Genomic DNA, 7,380 nt, shown 5'->3' with positions numbered 1-7,380 from the left:
TAGGGAGAATTTCATCTGCAATCTGTCGGACTGTCACTGCTTTCCATCCATCAAATGCACTGTTGTGTATGGCTGGACCCTTCTTGCTCTGCTTTGCTTGGTTCTGCTCTGCTTTACTCGAATTATGAAGAAGAAGAAATGATCAAGGATGTATCATACCATCCTCCACTGACCCGAAGTCAGTCTCAGAGTGTGTACCACTGTCACTGGTCCCAGACCAGTCTCATTGATCCTAGATCAATGAAGGTCATCCTAGCATAGGGAGTACGGTAGATACAATGATGCATCCATTGGTACTACTATGGTCCCTATCCTCATTTCCCTGCTCAATGATCAGATGAGAGGTACTTGCCATGAGTCCCAGACTACATGGGTAGGATGCCTCGATAAGAGAAATAATCACCCTGTCCACAGGAGAGCGAATCATCCTGTCCCATAAGAGAGCGAATCATCTTGTCCACAGGAGAGTGAATCATCCTGTCCATAGAAGAGCGAATCATCCTGTCCCACAAGAGAGCGAATCATATTGTCCACAAGAGAGCGAATCATCTTGTCCACAAGAGAGCGAATCATCCTGTCCATAGGACAGCGAATCATCCTATCCCACAAGAGAGCAAATCATCTTATCCACAAGAGAGCGAATCATCTTGTCCACAAGAGAGCGAATCATCCTATCCATAGGAGAGCGAATCATACTGTCCACAATCTCCATGGAGAACACATCATCCAGGCCCACAGGAGAACTAATCATCCTGTTCCATAGTCATCACGAGGTGTCACAGGCGAAGGTTGAACCTTTTACCTTGTACCAAGTGCACCAACAGGGGATGGTGAGTCACCTTGTGGTCATGTGTCACTCCAAGAAGTACCCCGCGCCCCCCTGGAGCTCCCAGAGCTCAGTACATCATACTTGACCCTCATTGGAGGGTTTCTGAACGACACCAAGTTGTTCTCGGAAAGTCAGGAATTTTACCTTTCCTAGGGGCTTTGTCAGAAAGTCGGCGACCTCTTCATCTGTATCGATATGTTGGAGCCTTATCGCTCCTCACTGTACTATATCTCGAATATAGTGATACCTGACATCGATATGCTTGGAGCGATCATGAAATATGGGATTTTATGATAAACGGATCCCACTCTGGTTGTCACATAGAATCACGATGGTATCCAATGTAATACCAAATAGCTCACTGAAGAGCTTTTGCAACCAGACTGCCTCATAGGAGGCCATGCTAGCGGCAATATACTCTACCTCGACGGTGCTCAAAGCCACCAAATTCTGCTTCTTGCTCATCTAGGATATTGAAGTAGATCCCAAGGTGAAATAGCACCTGGAAGTGCTCTTACGGTCCACCACACTGCCTGCCCAATCAACATCAGTATATCCAAGTAGTCTCACATCTTCGGCAATGTATCTTAACCCATAAGTAATTGTGCCATGAAGATATCTCAACAGATTCTTGGCACTAATCCAATGTATGTGGTGAGGTTCAACCATATGTTGACTCAATTTGTTGATTGCAAAGCATATGTCTGGATGGGAGTTCACTAAGAACATTAATGCTTTGACGAGTTGACGATACTCGGTGGCATTTTGTAAAACAGGTCCAACAACACTACTGCTTAACTTTTTTAAGTCGAGCTCCATCGGGGTAGTTACCGGCTTGCAATCCACCATACCAAATCTTTCCAATATCTTCACCACATATTTTCCCTGAGATAGGAAAATTTCCCTCGGATTCTGCCAAACTTCGAGTCCTAGGAAATAGTGCATCAGTCCTAGGTCCTTCATTTCAAATTTAAAAGCCAACTCCCTCTTACATTTGTGAATGAGAGGGTCTGCACCTGTTAGAAAGAGGTCGTCAACATACAACACTAGTATGAGAGGTTTTTCATCTTCAACCTTGAAGTAAAGGTTGGGATCAACTTCACTCCTAGTGAATCCCAGCTTCATCAAGTAGCTATCGATCCTCTCATACAATGCTCGGGGTGCTTGCTTCAGCCCATAGAGGACCTTCTTTAACCTGCACACATGAGATTTTCGATCATAAATCTCAAATCCTTCGGGTTGCTCCACTAGACCTCTTCTTTGATTGAACCATGCAAGAATGCGGTCTTAACATCCATCTGATGTAGTTTCCATCCTTGTGAAGCCGCAAGGGCTATGATTCAAAAGATGGTGGTATATCTGGCAACAGGTGCAAATATCTTGTCATAGTATATACCTTCCTTCTGGGAGAAGCCATGAGCGACAAAATGAGCCTTATACTTTTCCATACTTCCATCAGTTGCATGCTTTATCTTGTAAAGCCATTTAGAAGTGAAAATTGTCTTATCCAAGGGTCTGGGAACCACTTCCTAGACATCATTCTTCATAATAGACTCATATTCTTCGGTCATAGCATCCTTCCATACTTGATGCTTGACGGCATATGAGAATGATGAAGGCTCATTTTGAATGATTGTGCTCATGATGGTCAGGTATCCTTGATACCTGTTTGGTTTCTTACTTTCACGGAAGGTTCCTCGGGGTGCAGCATGTCCTTCAGCATCATCAAATGTCCCCCTAAGCCATGAAGGCCTCTTCCTAGAAGAGGAAGGCTCAGGTGGAGGAGGATCAATAGGATCCATGGGTTCTTCCACATCGGGCATTGTTTCATCATCTTTTTCATTAGGTTCCCTGGTGTCAGCTTCTTGAGAGCTCCTCACAGTAGGAATATTGTTCACCTTGCTGAGAGCCATGTCTTCATCAAAGGTGACATCATGACTAATCACGACTTCCCTTTGATCGGTTACATAGATTCTATAGCCCTTAGTATTTTCGCTATAGCCCACAAAGATTCCTTTATTTCTAGATGCACCCCATTTATTCCTTTTCTCTTTCAGCACATGAAAATATACAGGGCTTCCAAAAATTCTAAAATGAGATACGTCAGGTTTCTTACCGGTGAACATTTCTTCGAGAGTCTTGGAACCCAATGCTTGATGGGGGCATTGGTTTTGCACATATACGACATTATTTGCAGCTCCGGCCCATAGAAACTTTGGAAGTCTTTGATCATGGAGCATACCACGGATAGCTTCCACAATCGTATGGTTCTTCCTTTCCGCCACACCATTCTGTTCAGGAGTGTACAGTGTAGTAGTCTCCCTCTTAATGCCGACCTCTTTGCAAAAGTCATGAAATTCATTTGATTCATATTCAGTCCCATTATCTGCCCTTAAGATCTTTATCTTCTTTCCAGTTTGATTCTCGATCAAGGCTTTCAAGTGTTGAAACCAAGAGAACACTTCATCCTTCTTTTTTCAAGAAGTCTATCCAAGTCTTGCGAGAATAGTCATCTGTAAAAGTGAGGTAATATGAATATCCTCCCAAGGAGTTCATAGGAATCATACCAGATATGTCTGAGTGAACCAACTATAATATATCAGAGGTCTTGCTTTGGCTTGAGGGAAATGGTCCCCTTTTTAGCTTTCCTTCAGCACATCCGGGACATACACCTTCTTGCTCCAATATGAACTCGGGCATTCCGACCACCATTTTTCTTACACCAGGTAGGGCTTTATAGTGAAGGTTAGCAAACCTTCGATGCCATAGTTTGGACTGAAGAGATGTGTCACAAGACATGACACCTAGCAGACTTCCTCTGACCTAATCTAATGAATCAACTTGAAACCCAAGAGTGAAGGCATCTTTAATATTTTTTTTTCATGCATGTACCTTGCCATTGCTGAAAGCCACCTTGTAGCCTTTGTCTTCCATTGCCGAAATGGACACCAGGTTCTTTTTTAGATCAGGTACATATAATACATCCTATAGGTGGATTGTATTACCTTGATTCAATTTAAGAGAGACATTTCCTACACCTTTTACAAGATATTTCATATTATCTCCAAGGACAATTTCTAGGTTGGTTTCTTTCTCTATCAAATTATGGAGAACTTCTTTGTAACCAGTGAAGTGCCTTGATGCACCACTATCAATAAGCCAATTTCCCACCGAGTCCTGAGGAGCAGAGGTAGATAGAGAAGCTGGTAGATAATATTCATCCTACTTATTGCCAACAGTGTTAGATTCATACCTAGAATTTCTTGCCTTGTTGAATGGTTGTCCTCTTCCTTGATTTCCAACACTCCTTTTACCTCGGCCATTTGACCTACCATTTCTTTGATTGCCTTGAGAGGAATTTTGATCATCATCCCAGTGTGAGTTCCTTTTATTAGGACACTCCCTTGCATAATGACTTGGTTTATTGCAATGGTAACATCATCCTTTTCCACCCTTTGGTCTAGTCTTCCTTTTGGATTTACCCCCGAAATTGTTTCTTCTTTTAGCATGATAAGAAAAGGCAGCGGGATGACCTTTAAGTGTGGGCATTTCCCGTTCTTCCATTCTACCTTCTTCTTGAAAGAATCTAGCCATTAATTCCTCAAATCTAGGAATTACATTATTGTTGAGGAGAGTAGTCCTGAATACATACCATTCAGATGGTAGTCCTCCAAGAGTTGCGAGTGCCATTTCCCTGTCAGAAATTACTTCCCCAATAGATAGGAGATCATTCTTGATCTCAGTGATTCTTAAGAACTATGCTTGCATATTTTATCTTTTCCCTTCTTGATTTCCTTTAGCTTATTTCTAAGAAACAAAACTTGATTTGCATAATTAACTTTAAATAAACTCACCAGTCTATTGTAAATTTCCTTGGAGGTGTTTAGCTCAGAAACATAGGCCACCAAGCGCTTGTCGATAGAGTCCCGGATGATCTTCTTTGTTTTGACTTCACCAGTTTTCCATTTGTTCTTGGCAACAGCAGGTGCATTTGATGGAGGCTCAACAATATTGCCTCTCACATGGTCCAACACCCCTTGATCTTCTAAAGTTAGATCGAGAGAAATCTTCCATCCATGATAGTTAGACTTCTCACGGAGCTTGTCTTCGGCAGGGAAGAGTGTTGAGGACCCCATAGTTATTTTAGGATGGATTGGCCAATCTTCTCTTCGGTGATTTCTCTTGCTCTTTCTCGGGCTTTGTCTTCACCTTAGCTCTGATACCATGTTAAGTTATGGTATGTTCTATTGTTAGAGCAATTTACTTTTCTTTCTTATTATTATCCATAGATTAGCAATCACATGTACATAAAGTAAAGTGCAGATAGAACATTAAATGATTGATAGAAAACAAGCCAAGACAAGAGACACCAGATGTGGCAGCTAGCCAGGGACAAACCCCAATATGAGGAAACCATTTGATCAAATCTTCTTTTATCTTCAATAATTCAGCAGAGAGAAATAATACAAAAATCTGATTTACATTAGCAGTAACAAACCTTAGATCAGCCCTAAACTAGGGCAATCAATATCTTGCAAACAAATCGTCAGATTGCCTTGATTCCTTCACCAAAAAATGTAGCCTTCCAAGGAGAGTTAGGTTCACCTACTGCGCAGTCCAGAGAGAGAGAATGATTGTCAACGTTGGTCAAACTTCCGATTTGCAGTTGCAGCCCTAAATTCTGTGTCCTTCCTTCCACACGTCTGAGAGAAGAGTCCTTTTTACACAGGAGAGAGAAGAGACTCTTTTCTGCGTAGGAGAGAGAGAGATGTGATGAGAGTGAAGTGTGCAAATGATGAAAATACTCCTTGTATTTATATGCAAAACGTTGGGGTTGAATAGATGCGACTGTTGGGCTTCTGAGCCTACATAAGTTGTTGGCCGAATTTGACAATTAGTCCATAATATAAATAAATTCATATCTCCATAAATACTTATCGGAATTGGATGATATTTAGATCAATCCTACACCTCTCAATGAGAGGAATCCAAGAAAAATATAATCAGCCATGAATAAGGTGACCCACATGAATTTTGGCCCTAGTTTCCAACTTTAACATCTTTGTTTCTTTGTATCTGATAAACAGACACAATGGGTCAAATGGTTGCCTCTGGCTGAATGGTGGTATAACACTTCCTTCCATACTGAAACAAAAATGACCCCATTTATGGAACTTTATGGATATCATCCACCATCCATCACATCATATTTAAGAGAAAATTCTAAGGTTCAAGAAGTGGAAGATCACATCGAGCATCAGCAACAAGTTCTCCAAATCTTAAAGGATAACCTCACCTTGGCACAGAATAGAATGAAACAACAAGCAAATCAACATCGCAATGAAAGAAGTTTTGTTGTAGGTGATTGGGTATTCGTACAGATACAACCATATAAATATATGGCCCTTAAGAAAGCTAAGAAGGATAATAAATTATCACTAAAGTATTACGGTCCGTACAAGGTGTTGCAAAAGATAGGAACTATGGCATACAAATTAGAGCTTCATGCAGCATCCCAAGTGCACCCAGTTTTCCATGTTTCATGCTTAAAGAAGGTTATAGGTGACAAGATTCTAGTTCAAACAATATTGCCAGAACTTGATGAGGAAGGAAAAATCATATTGGAACCTGAAGTAATCAAAGAAACAAGAACTCGACAACTACGAAATCGATCAATTTCAGAGTATCTCATCAAGTGGAAGAACTTACCTATTGAAGATTCCACATGGGAGGATGACAATTTTATACAGAAGCATCCAGAACTACTCAAGTGTTGAGGACAACACTTTTTTGAAGGAGAGGGGCATGTTAGGTCCCTATAATACTAGTGATTCCCCCATTACTATTGTCATTTTATCCCTTATTGTTATTATTGTGCCCCATAGAATCCCACTATTGTTATTTTTGTGCCTTTATATTATTATTGTTAGGTTGGCTTGGTTATATTGTGAACCCTTAGACTCCTATATATAGAAAGGAGGTTTTGTCATTCATATCATCCAAGAATTGTTCATTTGTGTAATGTAAAGGAGCTTCCCCCCTCGAAGAGGCTGAATTCTAAGGCGTTGATCTATCTTTTCTATCTTTTTGTGAGCTGGTTTCATAACAGAACATCAGAGCCCCAATAATCTTTATATACTCGTATGGATTCGCTAAATCATGTCCTGCACCTTCTCCACATAAATTTTGAAGTTCATTTCTATCGGTGTGGGTAGGAACTTGCATTCTATCATTCCAAATCTTTCCTACAAATTCTCAATATATTTTCCTTGTGAAAGGAAAATCTCACCAAGCCTTTGCCACACCTCAAGGCCTAGAAAATAGTGCATGAGTCCAAGGTCATTCATCTCAAATTCATAGGATAGCTCCCTCTTACACTTGATCATCAAAGTATTACTACCTATCAAGAATATATCGTCAACATATAAAACCAAAATCAGTGGCATACCTTGGAATACCTTGAAGTAGAGGTTGGGATCAACATTACTTCTTGTCAATCCCAACTTCACCAAATAACTATCTATGTGGGTGTACCATGCTCTTGGGTCTTG

The sequence above is a fragment of the Pinus tabuliformis genome, chromosome 5_2 (assembly GCF_031772625.1).
Source record: "Pinus tabuliformis cultivar Carrire ecotype Pingquan chromosome 5_2, CPIR1, whole genome shotgun sequence".
NCBI lineage: Eukaryota > Viridiplantae > Streptophyta > Pinopsida > Pinales > Pinaceae > Pinus > Pinus tabuliformis.
This window is presented reverse-complemented; position numbering follows the sequence as displayed.